Below are 17,500 nucleotides of genomic sequence, written 5' to 3' on the forward strand. Positions count from 1 at the left end.
AGATAGATAGATAGATAGATAGATAGATAGATAGATAGATAGATAGATAGATAGATAGATAGATAGATAGGCAGGCAGGCAGACAGACAGACAGATAGATAGATAGATATATAGATAGATAGATAGATAGATAGATAGATAGATAGATAGATAGATAGATAGATAGATAGATAGATAGATAGATAGATAGATAGATAGACATCGGAAGCCTCTCCTTGTGATCACTTTGAGAGTGATACCCTTTCAATAAAAATAATCTGCTGGAAACAATACCGAATTGATAACTTTCTCCTTGAATGCAATAAGCGGCTTCCAATCTATGTGCTTTTGTACGTGCGTGTCTGCGTGCGTGCATGTTCATGTTTGTGTGTGTATGTGTGTGTGTGTGTGCGTGTGTGTGCGTGTGTGTATGAACGTGCATGCATTTCGCGCCTAATTAGTAATAGTAATAGAACCTGCTTCCTTATATGTATTTACGAATCTCATATGCTCTCCCTGATTTAATATAACAGTAATTCAATTGTCCAGAATACTCATGCACACACGCACACACACACACTAATTACCATCACAACGATGATCACCACCACCACTTACAACACGACCACCACCACCAACAACAACAAAATTGTTCGTTTTCAAAAAGCTGTTAAAGGAAATGTTTTCATTTCTCCAATTCACAACATCCCAGAAGACATACAAATGCACACACGAATGCACACACGAATGCACCTACAAATGCACAAATCGAAACCACAATATTACAGTCATGAGTCCAACACACTAACCACTGAGCCACGCGTGTTTGTGTCTGTGTGTGTGTGTTTGTGTGCGTGCGCGTGTGTGTGCGCGTGCATGTGTGTGTCTTTGCTTTTGTTTTTATCCTACCACCGCCTCCACCACCACAAGGCAACTTAGCGATTCGGCAAAAGAGGCCGAAAGAATATGGCTATATAAATCAGGTGATATAAAAGAGAATGCATAAGTACAGGTGTCGATTCCTTCGAATGAATTCTTCAAGGCGATGCCCCAGCATTGCCACAGTCCAATGATTAAGGCAGGCAAAAAAGAAAAACGAGTAAACATTCTCACTCTTACCCACACATACACCCATACACATATACACGAAAACACGTGAAGCCGCTCAATAGAATATACCACCTAAAGGCTGCACGCACACACACACGTACGCACGCGCGGACGCACGCATGCACACATTATTACTAGCGTCCCAATATTACTAGTGTCCCCACTCTTTTCGTCGTTTTCCTATCCTCTACGCAGCCGTTGCCTTCACTACTCGGTTGTCTTCAGTATTTTAAGACATTCGTCCATTTTTTAAAGGTATACTCTTTTTATGTTTTTACTTGTTTCAGTCATTTGACTGTGGCCATGCTGGAGCACCGACTTTCGTCGAGCAAATCGACCCCAGGACTTATTCTTTGTAAGCCTAGTACTTATTCTGTCGGTCTCTTTTGCCGAGCCGCTAAGTGACGGGGACGCAAACACACCAGCATCGGTTGTCAAGCGATGTTGAGGGGGGGGGCAAACAGACACATAAACATATATCCACACATACATACATACATGCATACATACATACATATATATACGATGGGCCTCCTTCAGTTTCCGTCTACTAAATCCATTTACAAGGCTTTGGTCGGCCCGAGGCTATCGTAAAAGACACTTGCTCAAGGTACCATGCATTGGGTCTGAACTCGGAAACATGTGGTTGGTAAGCGAGCTACTTACCACACAGCCTCTCCCACATTTATTATTATTATTATTATTGAGTGAGAGAGCAGCACATACCATCAAATGACACTGGGGTACAATTATACGAAGCCCAATGTACCCATTATGTCTACCCGTCTGATAAGGGTGCACCAGACAAATGCATCACAACAATATGTGAACGACATGGTGATCTTATATCAAGATAAACAGCGTATGACCTGTTGGTAGTTAAAATGTTGTGTATGTGTGTATAGGTCTACATTCATAAATGGATATGTAGATAGATATTCATGCTTATACAAATATATGTAATTCAGTTTTATTTCAATACTCCTTGCCAATAGAGAAAGAACCGGTTTCTAACCTAGATCCAAAGCTCCTTCATTGGAATTTCAACAATATCAACAGGCTATTTTTGTATGTAAGTATGTATATGTGCAGTATTTGGAGTACGTGAATGTATGATTTGTATGCTTTTGTCTATGTATGTATTCGCATGCGTATAGTTGCAATTCTATACATACGCATATATAATTAATTTATAAACTTCTGTATGTATGTATTTATGCATGTATGAATGTGTATGTGTGTGTACGTATATATGTATTATGTATGTATTCACGTATGTATTTACGTATGTCATTTTAATTTAGAATTAACTTTGACAGGCCACCAACTTGGTTGCAAGGTTGTGAAGGAAAGCATTCTGTTTTAACCATTAATCTTTAAATCATTAGAAGGTCTTAATGAATCTAAAATTTTAAGCTGCGCAATCGCCGGCGTTTCGACTTTCCGATGTCCGGTCGAGTAGGAAAGCGCTGCAGTGTTCATAGAAGCCGCGGGTGCCAACTCAGGTGAAGTCGACCAATAGATGCAATATCCTCATGAAGGAGCATTACTGACATTTTGTAGGGGCAATGGACAGTGATGGTGTTCCTCGGCCACGAGTGGACAGCCATTATGTATGTATGAGTACAGATCTTTTTTCACTCTGTGATACCATTAAATGACGTGGAAATCCCTTTCATTTTTCGGAAGCGTGTGAGAGAAGGCACGCCAAACCTTTCCAATTTAAGCACAGCACACAGCCCATGTGTGCCCTTGTCGGAATTCGCCCTATTGCCAGCATCCTGGTAAGTTGTTACAGAGATCCTACATCACATCGAGAATCTCTTGAAGCCCAAAATATAAATGCTAACCAAGTGGACGATTCTCTTTAATATTGGCGACAACTTACAGCAATTCTACTTACTTATATTTTTTAAAATAATACTTATGTTAGATTTCTTATATTATTTCACTGGTTTCAGTCATTGAAGTATGATCATGCTGGTGTATAACTTCGGAAGGTTTATTCAATGTTATTTTTTCATTGCTACTTATTTTATCGGTCACAGTAAGACGAAAGGCAATGTCAACTTCAGACCGACTCGATTCGAAACACAGAGTAATAATGTAAGAAAAACTTGAAAACACAAAGTATTTTTTTTGACTCCCTATTGATTCTGATATCTTCCGCCCATGGGTTATGTAAGTGGATTTTGTGAGTGGATTTTGTAAATGGAAACTGAAAAACCACGTCGTGTGTATATATAATGTGTGATAATATGAGAGTGGCTGAGTGTGTATATGTACATATAGATATATACATGTGCATACATATATACATACATGCATACATACATAATATACATATACATACATATATATATTATATATATATTATATATATATATATATATATATATATATATATATATTATATATATATATATCACCCTTTTAAAGCCTAGCCAGGCTCATGGGACCGGTTTCCCGGTTTCAATCGCGTATGTGTTCCCCTGCTGGACGGGACGCCAGTCCATCGCAGCGTTACTCATTTTTGCCAGCTGAGTGGACTGGGGCAACGTGAAATGAAGTGTTTTGCTCAAGAATACAACGCGTCACCCTGTCCAGGAATCGAAACCACAATCTTACGATCATGATGCTGACGCCCTAACCACTAAGCCACGCGCCTCCACACACACACACACACACACACACACACACACACACACACATACACACACATACATACATATATATATATATATATATATATATATATATATATATTCACGTTGTTCTGATGATAGGAGAGTTGCAGAAACGTTGGCACATCAGATGCTTTACGATATATCTTCCGGCTCTCTACATTCTGTGTTCAAATTCCACCTACCTGCAGCAGAGGCGGGAAACCCCACTTCAGTATTAACTCCCACGGCAGCCGAAGATCCAGTAGTTTTATAGAACTGCGTAAGGGTAGGGTACGGCCTCTCTCATGTCGTATAGGAAGTGCTGGAGAAGGCTCACATGCACAGGACTTGCCGATGGCAGACCACTGCTAGAGTAGATGTGTGTGCGTGTGTTTGTGTGTGTATGTGAGTGAGTGAGTGTGTGGTTGTGTGAGAGTGTGTTTGTGTGAGAGTGTGGGGGGAGGGTGAATGTGTGTGTGTGTGTGTGCGTAAAAAAGGTAAAGTTACATTCTCGAGTCATACCGACTCATAAGGGCTGTTTTCCCGATTTCATGGCAAATATATATATTTCCCTCCTGGACGGGATACTGGTTTGTCTTCAAGGCGGCGAGCTAGCAGAATCGTTAGCACGTCGGGCGAAATGTTTAGCGGTATTTCGGCTGCCGTTACGTTGTGAGTTCAAATTCCGCCGAGATCGACTTTGCCTTTCATCCTTTCAGGGTCGATAAATTAAGTACCAGTTAAGCACTGGGGTCGATATAATCGACTTAATACCTATGTCTGTCCATGTTTGTCTCCTCTATGTTTAGCCACTTGTGGGCAATAAAGAAATAGGTTTGTCTCAGGATGACTCATTTTTGCTAGCTGAGCGAACTGAAGCAACATGAAATGAAGCGTTTTGCTCAAGAATACAATGTGTCACTCGGTCTAGAAATCGAAACCACAATCTTACAGCCATGGGTCCAACACACTAACCACTAAGCCACCCTTGTTTGTGTATGTGTGTGTGTGTGTTTGTGTGTTTGTGTGTGTGTGTGTGTGTGTGTGTTTGCGTGTGTGCGTGTGTGCGCGTGTGTATGCGTGTGCGTATGTGTGTGTTTCTTTGTTTTTGTTTTTATCCCCCACCACTACCACAAGGCAACTTAGGGATTCGGCAAAAGAGAACCGAAAGAATATGGCTATATAAACAAGGCTATATAAAAGAGAATACATAAATACAGGTGTCGTTTCCTTCGAATGAATTCTTCAAGGCGATGCCCCCAGCATGGCCACACTCCAAAGGCAAGCGAAAAAGAAAAAAATGGTAATAGATATTTTTGTGTCATTGTTACAGTCATTGACTTTCGTCCACTGACCTTTTCACTGCCAAAAACCATGTCACTCGCAAATCAGTACCAATTTAATATTATCCCCCACCACCTACCAGATGTTAAGACTCATAAATTTTATTATCTCTTATTGTGACCTTTAATTTCAGACATCGCTCGCCTAACCTCTCCATGCTATAACCAATAGTTTGTTCCTTATTAATGTCCTCTGTATTTGTATACAATTCTCATTGTTTCTTATCCTAATATTTAAGAACTTTTCACTAGTCTATTAACTTGTCGTTATAACGTACAATTTAAGTTAATCATTGCTAATCTAACCTCATCCACCTTATTTAAGCCACTAGTAAAATAAGACAAAGTACATCTTTATGTACACACAACATGGTCGGCTGAAATCAAACCGATTTGAAATAGTGAAAACTTAGCGATTAAGAATGACGAGTCATTCTGTTTTTATTGCATGTATGGACATTATGTATGTATGTATGTATGTATGTATGTATGTATGTATGTATGTATGTATGTATGTATGTATGTATGCATGTATGTACATACATGTATATACATGTATATATACATCTATGTATGTATATACATGTATATATACATCTATATGTGTGTGTGTGTATATATTATGATGTATTATTTGATATATTACACACATATTTATTATATTATATTATATATATACATAGATAGATAGACAAATAGATAGACAGACAGATAGATAGATATACATATATTAATATATATTTTTTTAATATTATATTGAGGGTACTACTATTCGTAGATACCAACACGCTAAGAGGGACCAATGCGGTCAAAACTACTAAAAATAAACAAAATTTTACCGAATTCGTGTTGGTATCTACGAATAGTAGTACCCTCAATATAATATAAATGAATATTTTCAAAGAGGAAGAATTTACGGATTTTTTCTCTTACGAGGTTTTTCACGCTGACTACTGATAATTTCTTTTAAAGATTTTATCCTCAATTGTTAATTTATATTAATATATATATACATATTTATAATATGGACACGTCTGTGATATAGGCGCAGGAGTGGCTGTGTGGTAAGAAGCTTGCTTACCAGCCACATGGTTCTGGGTTCAGTCCCACTGCGTGGCACCTTGGGCAAGTGTCTTCTACTATAGCCTCGAGCTGATCAAAGCCTTGTGAGAGGATTTGGTAGACGGAAACTGAAAGAAGCCCGTCGTATGTGTGTGTATGTATGTGTGTGTGTGTGTGTGTGTGTGTGTGTGCATGTGTGTTTGTCCCCCCTACCCAACATCGCTTGTGTTTCTGTTCCCGTGATTAGCGGTTCGGCAAAAAACCGATAGAGTAAGTACTAGACTTACAAAGAATAAGTCCTGGGGGGCGATTTATTCGACTAAAGGTGGTGCTCCAGCATAACACAAACAAGTAAAAGAATAAAAGAACAACATGCATATAAATAAATACGTATCTGTGTGTGTGGGTATATATATATATACTTACATACATATAACGCATATATATATATTTATATATATATACATACATACATATAACGTATACACACACACACACACCACACACACATATATGATATATATATATATATATATATATATATATATATATATATATCATATATATGTATATATGTTTATACGCACACATAAATACATGCATTCATATACGCATATGCAAATATGAGTGCGTGCGCACCCCAATTCATATATCACTTCCATTTTGCTTGTGGCAACACCTACTATCTACTAAGCACCTCTTTACACCCATTCATACACACATACATAGATACGTGTGTGAGGGGTGAGTGTATACATGCGAGTGTGTGCGTGTGTGTGTGTGTGTGTGTGTGTGTGTGTGCGTGTGTGTGTGAGCATGTGTGTGTGTACGTGTGTGCGTGTGTGCATTTTTACGTGTTTTTGTTTTACCTAGAAGGAAGATTACTGACTCTTGTCTCTGAATTCCGTTGAAGAAAGTGAAATTTGGTAACAGCCACTACAGCGGAAAGATTTTATAATTTACAAGACGATAAAATAAACGTTGATCGGTATTAAACTTTCGATTAATGGATCAATCGATATTCATACGACAGCAAGTAGGAAGACACATTAGAAAGAAGCAGACTACACGTGTTATATAATGCTTACTTTCTTCCCTCTACGATTGGAGTTCGAGTTATGTTTGGGCCAACGTTGCCTTACAAATCACTAACAAGTGATGAAATTCTAATGCAGTCGTTTCTTTTTTTCTGTGGACCCCTTTGATCTCTATTTTACTATACCGGACCCTTATAGCCATCCAATGTTGAAAAAAGAAAATCCCATAATACTTTTATAATTAACTATTATTAAGAACTGCATGTTAAGGCGCATGGCTCAGTGGTTAGAGCGTCGAGCTTACGATCGTGAGGTTGTGAGTTCGATTCCCGATCCGGGCTGTGTATTGTGCTCTTGAGCAAGACACTTAATTTCACGTTGCTCCAGTTAACTCAGCTGTAGAAATGAGTTGCGACGTCACTGGTGCCAAGCTGTATCGGCCTTTGCCTTTCATTTGGATAATATCAGTGGTGTGGAGAGTGGAGGCCGGTATGCATGGGCGACTGCTGGCCTTCCACAAACAACCTTGCCCGGACTTATGCCTCAGAGAGTAACTTTCTAGGTGCAATCCCATGGTCATTCATGACTGAAGGGAGTCTCCTCCTATTATTAAGAACTATATGTTTTGTGTAATGCAAGGCGGTGAGTTGGCAGAATCGCTAGCGCACCGGGCGCAATGCTCATCAGCATTTCATCTGTCTGCACGTTCTGAGTTCAAATTCCGCCGTGGTCGACTTTACCTTTCACCTTTTCGGGGGTCGATAAAATAAGTACCATTTGAAAACTGTGATCGATATAACCCACTTACCCGCTCCTCAGATATTGCTGGCCTCGTGCCAAAATTTGAAGACAATATTTTGTATATTGTAAAAATATAAACAATTTATTGCTCATACATTTTATATGGACCCTTCTCCGTAAGGGACATGTGGACCTCCAAAAGTCATACTCTTTACTCTTTACTCTTTTACTTGTTTTAGTCATTTGACTGTGGCCATGCTGGAGCACCGCCTTTAGTCGAGCAAATCGATCCCGGGACTTATTCTTTGTAAACCCAGTACTTATTCTATCGGTCTCTTTTGCCGAACCGCTAAGTCACAGGGACGTAAACACACCAGCATCGGTTGTCAAGAAATGCTAGGGGGACAAACACAGACACAAAAACACACACACATATATATATATATATATAATATATATATATATATATACATATATACGACAGGCTTCTTTCAGTTTCCGTCTAACAAATCCACTCACAAGGCATTGGTCGGCCCGGGGCTATAGCAGAAAACACTTGCCCAAGATGCCACGCAGTGGGACTGATACCCGGAACCATGTGGTTGGTTAGCAAGCTACTTACCACACGGCCACTCCTGCGCCTATGGACCGCGGCTGAGAACCATAGCCCTAATGCAAGAAGTTTTGTTTGTAACCCAGGGAAAGATCTCGACAAAGCAGTTATTGACACAATAGTGCTATTTATAATAACTTTATGAAACTATTCCGATGACCGAGTTAGTCAATAACTTTGTTTCTCAACCTTACTTGTTCTACACCTTAAGTCAAGTCTCCAGTAAGAGATGCACCCCACAATGAACAAAGACATTTATTACAGCAAGTAGAAAATTTATGGCAAGTTTTATGCACTAGTTGCTTACTTGTGCTCCATTCTGCAATCACCCACGCCCCTTCAAAATATTGCTTACGCCCTACTTTAAGAACGACCGGTTCTTTAATACTAGTTTCCAGTTAGCTCTTTATGGCTTTGTGTTGTGTAACAAAAGATTTCATACAGCGAGCGCCGTGTAGCAAAAGACTTTCCACCTGAAATTTGGGAGAGGCGGAATAATCAAGTCTTTTCTACAATAGGCACAATTTTAGGGGAGGGGCACGGTCGATTTCATAAATCCCAGTGCTCAACTGGTATTTATTTTATTTATTTTATTTACCCTGAAAGGATGAAAGGCAGGGTCGACCTCGGTCGCATGTTAACTCAGAACGTGTAGACGAGCGAAATGCCGCTAAGCATTTTGCCCAGCGTGCTAACGATTCTGCCAGCTCGCCGCCTTGATAATCAATTATATCGGCTCCAATACTTGACAGGTACTATATTTTATTGATCCAGGAGGGTAACAATAAATTTGAACTGAGTGGATTTGAACTCAAAACTTAAAGAATTGTCGCAAATACCACAAGGTACTTTGGCGGACACTGTAACGATTCTGCCAATCAGCCGGTCTCAACTATTCATTTCAGAAACGTTCTTAATCAAGCTAAAACCATAGCTTAAGCATTTCAGCTAAACGTTTGTTGGTTATGATGTGTACGCATACTCTTACTCTTTACTCTTTTACTTGTTTCAGCCATTTGACTGCGGCCATGCTGGAGCACCATGCGATAAATATATCTCATTTGCTCTCCGTTGTAAATGAACAAGTATCAAGCATCTTGGCTACGGCCACAGAGCAATACCAGTGTCAGGATACGAAACCTCGACTCCACTAACTCAGTCAAAATTACTCACCATTAAGTCAATTGGAAATTACACTAGGTCTTCTATTTTTAATATAATTCCATTTATTTCTAAGATGAGTAAAGGAAAATTTAAATAGGATCAATATGCGTGTCATTTTAAATGGTATTTTATCGACATTTGAAGGGGGAAAATGGAGTTTGTTCGAGGAGAATTGAACCAAGAACCAAAACAGGGTTGCATATTTTTGTTCGACGCCTTGATGATTCTGCCAGTTCACCTTCCTCAGAGTATTTCATGGAGCCAATAAGGAAATCTTCCATACACTCGATTGACTGTTTGAAAAAACAGATTCATATAAGGCTCCCTCAAAACCTATTCTACCATCTTTGAAAGAGAAGAACACATGAAATAATGCAGTCCTAGGATACGCTACACGTCAGGAAATGTGGGTTGGCCACAATTGGAACTCTTTGATAACAAATCTACTTATTCAGAGGTTCTGTGATGCTGAACAGAATATATTTTGCTTATTGCTTATTGTAACACTCTGTGTCCTGTCATCATTTATAGATAAACAGATCCATCCCAGTTTTTAACATGGAAAGTGAGTGATGAAGTATCTAAGAACTATATAATACTCACTTAAAATTGAGACTTATAATTGTATATGAGGCTAGTTGTGCTTATTAACCAAAGTTATTACAAGACACACGAGCGTATAAAATATATTCTAATTTTTCTAATCAATGCCTAAGAAAGTCTTAATGGACTGGGTTTTTGTTTTTCACGGTAACAACCAGGGGGGGACTGGGTCTAAAAATATTGGTTGCCAGGAGACTAAAGAGGCCCACCCGCAACTACAATGTTATCATTATTTTTTTTGTTTTTCTTTTTTTCTTTGTTAAAAGTATTCTTTTCAACTTTCTACAAACACAGCCAGGCTGAAATAATGCATTCTTCCAGGAGTGAATAAAAAATTCTCAAACTTGAGGAGAAGATACTAACAGGGTCCTCATAAATGGATTCTAATGTAGTAGGGGCCCACTTGCCATCGGGAAAGCGGGCAACCTGGCCAGTCAGCCGCTGGTAACAACGCAATTTAAGTTACCTTGCAACTTGAATGATTAAAGAGATCCCTAAAACTGAAGGCAAATAGGAAAGAGAAGTAGGGAGAGGGAGAGAGAGACAGAGAGACAGTGACAGACAGATAGATAGATAGACAGACAGAAGGATGGAGAGAGAGAAAATAATAATTTTAGATAAGGAAATACAGCAGCAAGTATGGGTGTGTGCTTTAGGGTTTCGCTTCGCAACCACGTGTTTTAAGGTACACTCATACTACGTGGTACCATAGTTTCAAATAGACATCTTCGATCTATATTATTCTTTAATCAATCGCAACAGAAGTAGTAATTGATGCCAAAATGCAATATTCATCTCAACGTAAATGTGGATGATGCTCTGCTGAAACATAAAATGCTGCGTTATTTACCATGTGAGAACCTTTCACATACACATATAGTGCATGTAAGCACTCGTGTTTATATCGCCAGCGGGAAATAATTGTCCGCTACCGCCGATGGATCCACTATTCATTCATAACATTCTTTGACGAGCAAAACGCCCCCCGTTTTGCTGAGTTGTCAAACATTTAAACCAAATTTTCTCAAAACAACCTGTCCGACCGTCCCATAGGCCTCCCCTTTGAGAAACACTGATGTAACCTAAATTTGAGACACCAGCAAAAGAAGAATTAAAGATAGACTTTTTTCTATTCCAAGAAAAACGATTTTACAAATGCATGTTCCCGCGGCTTTATCGATCGCATTTTCACCTGGAATCGATTTTTGTAATTTTTTCAAGACTTATACACGCCCTAATACCGTCGGTATCTACATATCAAATTTGAGCGCAATCGGATGGAGGATGCCCGAGATCCTAGAAGACACACACACACAGACACAGAGAACGTATTTTATATAATAGATATTCTATGCATGAAACACACACACATGCATTAGTGTGTGTTCGTCTCCTTCATCCTTATTATTTATAAGATTTCACCATTTCTTGTATGTTGTGTAAAATTTCGCTTAGAATAATTCTCAAGCAGTTTGAACTTCTGATACATACTATCTTGAATTTTCAGTTTCCGCGATACATTTCGATTAGGGAGATAAGAAAAAGGAGGAAACTCAGTATTCAAATCAACTGAGTTTGATTATATTTCCCCAAACTGATACGCTCTATTAATAATATATACTTTCATATTTCCGGTTACTGATCAGTGTAATTTATGAAGTGGATGGGGTGGAGAAATATTTTCTCGCCTACACTGATTTCAGTGGGATATATTATATATATAACGGGAAGCTTTATGAAAATAAACAAAAGACGAAGGCAGGTTTACGGAAATAAACAAAAGACGAAGGCAGGTGGAATACAAACAAACAATTGTATTAGTATGGCGCTCAGGAATATAAATAAAACAAGTCTTTTACGTTTCGAGCCTACGCTCTTCAACAGAAAGATACACAGAGAAGAAACACAGAAAGGAGAGAAACTAAATGCGTGCAGAGGCTAGCGAATCAACATGGCAATATATATTATATATATATATATATATATATATTATATATATATATATATATATATATATATATATACGTTTATATATTCGTTTTGCAAGATTCTTGATGTGAAATCGTGTGTTGAAACGGATATTGTTGTATTTGGGGACGGTCATGTTGCCAGTTTAGCCAATAATACACACGCACTATATATTTGGCGTTAATTTGCTTCAGCTTTATTTTAATTTTTTACATTAATCGTATTTCGGCCAGAGTTCTTTCGTCACACTTCTGTGACATCATCAGTGATCCTTTACTTTCTTCTTTCTTATTTGTGTGTCTTTCCTTACTAACGGTCAGCCATTTTGTATTTTTGTATTCCCGTTGTATGTGTCTTTATTTGCGCAAGCGTATACCCCTATGTATGTCTATGTTTAGTAAGTGCGTGTGGGGGGGGGGAGTGCCTATATTATCTGTATCCGCTGTTTATACACGTTCGTTTAATTTGTTTTTATTTATTTTCTTCATGTGTTTATAACTACTTATTTTTTATTCTTTCTTTTTTGTATTTAATTTGATTTAATTTTGTTAATATATATAGTTATTTACTTCCATTTGTTTATCTGTGTATTTTATTATGATTTTAGTTTTGTTTATATTGTTATCAGTTTATGGGGATCTTATTCTGTCATATGTTGTGGTGTGTTGGCGGGGTGCTAGTGTTCCATTCCAGTTTCCTATTCAGGATAGTTTTATCTTCTATTATGTGTGTAGCTTCTATAATTTGTCTAAGCGTTGTGTCTGTTCTATGTGTGGACAAGATTTTAACCTCTATGTTGTTGAGTGATCCCCCCGTGTTCCTGCTGATATAGAACCGATGAGTTCTCTTCCTTAAGTTCCCTCCAATGCGCATTTACCCGCTCTCCTATGCTCCGTGCTTTTCCCCCAACGTACGTCGTTGTCTTGTTACTGCACCGTGATGGCAGACCGCTTTGGGGATGGGGATTCTCATTTACTGCTAAGTGGGCTGGAGCAGCTGATACATGCTGAAGACCACAACGCATCACCGATCTTGGAATAGAAATCATGAACTTTTGGTCGTGGAAGTAACACTCTAATCCCTAGGCCATTGCCACACATACACACACACACAGATGTATACATACATGGAGGTACCCCAAAATAACCGCAAACGTTATCTGTGACAAGCCCGTTGTAGTTCAGGCTAGTGTGTGTCTGTGTATGTACTTGTGTATGCGTGTGTGTGCGCGCGCGCGTGTATAAATATATATATAGTTGCAGGCGTGGCTGTGTGGTAAGAAGGTTGATGTTCAATCATATGGTCCCGGGGTCAGTCCCACTGCGTGACACCCTGGGCCGTGTATAAATATATATATAGTTGCAGGCGTGGCTGTGTGGTAAGAAGGTTGATGTTCAATCATATGGTCGCGGGGTCAGTCCTACTGCGTGACACCTTGGGCCGTTACAACCTCGAGCAGACCAGCCTCTACTACAGCCTGTAGCGGACCAGAACCTTGTAAGTAGACTTTGTAAACGGATTGACGAAATCTGTATTTATATGTATGCATCTATGTATGTATGTGTGTGTGTGTTTGTGTTGCGCCTGCGCTTGTGTCTCCATCACTGCTTGACAACCGGTGTTGCTGTGTTAACGATCTCGAGTATGCTCATATCAATCGGAACAGAAATTAGCTGGATTGTACAGGGCCACACAATGAGCAAGTGTGTAATATCTTAGCCTCAAGTCAGTGCAAATCATTTTACAGTATTGTGCTATGGTATTAAGTTAAATATGTACGTATTTCTTTAATACTCGTCCACCGCCGAATCGAGATACTTTCTCAATAATGTGTGCGTTTATATGTAGGATCACTCCGTCGGTTACGACGACGAGGATCCCAGCTGATACGATCATCGGAACAGCCTGCTAATGAAATTAACGTGCAAATGACTGAGCAATCCACAGACACGCGTACCCCTAACGTAGTTCTCAGGGAGATTCAGCGTGACACAGAGAGTGACAAGGCCGGCCCTTTGAAATACAAGTACTACTCATTTTTTGCCAGCTGAGGGGACTGGAGCAACGTGAAATAAAGTGTCTTGCTCAAGGACACAATGCATCGCCGGGAATTGAACTCACGACCTTACAATCGTGAGCCGAATGCTCTAACCCCTAAGCCACGCGCCTTCACACGCGTTTATATGTATTAGTTATTTAAAGGACACAATACATGTTTTTAAGTGCTACTTGTAGTTTCATATGTTGAGAAATATCTCACACATATTGATCAGACACAAAGGTATGTATTGAGTCCTTTCAATAAATATTTATCTCTCACCTAATGGAGTTACTTTTCTGTTGAATATAGGCGGAAGCATAGGTGCATGGTATGAAGCTTGCTTCCCAGCCACATGGTTCCGGGTTCAGTCTCACTGCGTGGCATTTTGGGCAAGTGTCTCTATTCTAGCCGTGGACCGACCGAAGCCTTGTGAATGCATTTGGCAAACAAAAACTGAAAGAAGACCATCGTATTTGCATTTATATATATGTGTGTGTGTGTGTGTGTGTGTGTGTGTGCGTGTGTGTGTGTGTGTGTGTGTCTGTGTCTGTGTGTGTGTCTGTGTCTGTGTGTGTGTGTGTGTGTGTGTGTGTGTCTGTGTGTGTGTGTCTGTGTGTCTGTGTGTGTGTCTGTGTGTGTGTGTCTGTGTGTGTGTGTGGTGTGTGTGTGTGTGTGTGTGCGCGCGCGTATATTTGTTGGCCCAGCCTTCTTACATTCTATGTCACGCTGTATCTCCGTGAGAACTACATAAAGAATACGCCTGTTTTGGGAGTGATCAGCAACTTGCTTGTTAATTTCATGAGCAGGCTGTTCCATTGATCGGATCAACTGGAACACACATCAATTTTGTCGACGAGCTGGCAGAATCATAAGCACGCCGGGCAAAATACTTAGCGGTATTTCGTCTGCCGCTACGTTCTGAGTTTCATCCTTTCGGGGTCGATTAAATAAGTACCAGTTACGCACTGGGGTCGATATAATCGACTTAATCCGTTTGTCTGTCCTTGTTTGTCCTCTCTGTGTTTAGCCCCTTGTGAGGAGTAAAGAAATAGGCATTTCGTCCGTCTTCACGTTTTGAGTTCAAATTCCGCTGAGGTCGACTTTGCCTTTCTTACTTTCGGGGTCGATAAATTAAGTACCAGTGAAACACTGGGGTTGATGTAATCGACTAGTCACTTCCCACCAAACTTCAGGCCTTGTATCTTTAGTAGAAATTATTATATTATTATTATTATTATTATTATTATTATATTATTATTATTATTATTATTATTATTATATTATTATTATTATGGACTCACACACATGCCTGAATATATAAGTAGGCACGTTGGTGTAATAGTTAGCACACTTAACAGGAGAATGAGAAGTGTGGGTTCAATATATATATAGGGTGCGATGAATAAACTGTCGTCTAAATTACGCAAAAATGAAAATAACACTGACATTTTAACAGATTCATTTTTCCAAAATTACATAAAAATATCTTAAAATACTAAAGAGTAAATTTATTCAATAAAATCGTCATTGATTTCAATCACCGCCTCCAGACAACCTCGGAATCTCCTGCTACTCTTCTGAACGCTCACCTTCTTTAAGTTGGTGAATGCTGCCATAACCCTTGCCTTCAGTTCATCTTCGGTTGTTACAAAGAGATTTTGTTTTTGGTCTCTTGCTCAACTGTGCCCCACACATAATAATCAAGGGGGTTGCAAGCTGGGGAGTTAGGTGGTCAGATGTTAGGGGTGGTGTGGACGAAGAAATTGTCTGACAGCCATGACTGGATTCTCCTGCTTATGTGGCATGGTGCACAGTCCTATTGCTAGACATAAGGTCTTCCAGCAGCCATCCTCTTCACCCAGGGTAGCACTGCCTCCTCCAAGCAACTTTGGGACGAATTGGCCAACAGTTGGAATTCACCTTGGTACTGGAACAATAAAATGATTGCATTGCAGAATTAATTCTCATCCGTCCTTAACTTCCGATCAAACACCATTGGAGCATATGATCAATGCAGACGTATTAGAGTCATGGTTTCTTTTAATTTTGGGCCGCAGGCTCAGTTAGCCCTCGACAGGAGTTATCTTAAAAATCCGCAGGGAGTGCGGCTTTTAAGCTAGTATATACACATAAACAAAATGAAACAAATAGACAAGAGGAGTGTGTTGTTTGTTCGTGGTTCGTGAGTAGTGTGTTCGATTTTGTTAATATGCATCGAGCTGCTTCTAAATCACATTTGAAACGTGTGTATGTGTGTGTGTGTGTGTGTGTGTGTGTGTGTGTGTGTTGTGTGTGTGTGTGTGTGTGTGTGTGTGTGTGTGTGTATGTTTGAGTGTGCGTGTGTATACACACATACATGCTTACAGGCATGCATATATATATATATATGATGTATACATTAACAGTCAACAGATGAGATCCAGAGATTCTCTATATAGAAAACAGTTAGGAGCGGTCAAATGATTCGAACTCAGCTCAGACTCCGATGTTTTTTGCCAGGGACCAATTCCGAGGTGTAGAGAGTAGCCATAAGTAGAATTCAAGGTGAGGAGGTATGGAGGCAATTATGCGGATAATCAAATAAAATATAAACAGCTTGGGTTTGTTATACAAAATAGTTCAAGTTCGAAACATTTCAGCGCTACTAAGCGTTTTCTATATATTTGATGTATATACATACATCCACACACACACAGGCATATACATATGTATATATATATATATATATATATATATATATATATATATATATACACATACACATACATACATTCGCACGTACATACATACATATATATATATATATATATATATTCATGCATATGTATATACACATCGATACGAAGGTATATATATATACATACATGTGCATGCATTCATACATGTGTAACATTAATCAAGACCATAGCTAGTAGTGCATAAGACCCTTTAGTGCATAATTATTAGTGCATAAGGTTTATTCGAGCAGACGGTAGTTAGTTAATTACATCCGCGGTAAGGGACAGAATATTGTTCGGTATCCTATGTGTACGTGTGTTTGATACTATTCACGCAAATGCACAAGCGCACTAATACAAACACGCACATACACACACACATACACACATACACATACACAACGACATACCCACAGATATGCACACAGACACACACATACATGTTCGTAGAGAGAG

The sequence above is a fragment of the Octopus sinensis genome, linkage group LG9 (genome assembly GCF_006345805.1).
Source record: "Octopus sinensis linkage group LG9, ASM634580v1, whole genome shotgun sequence".
Taxonomy (NCBI): domain Eukaryota; kingdom Metazoa; phylum Mollusca; class Cephalopoda; order Octopoda; family Octopodidae; genus Octopus; species Octopus sinensis.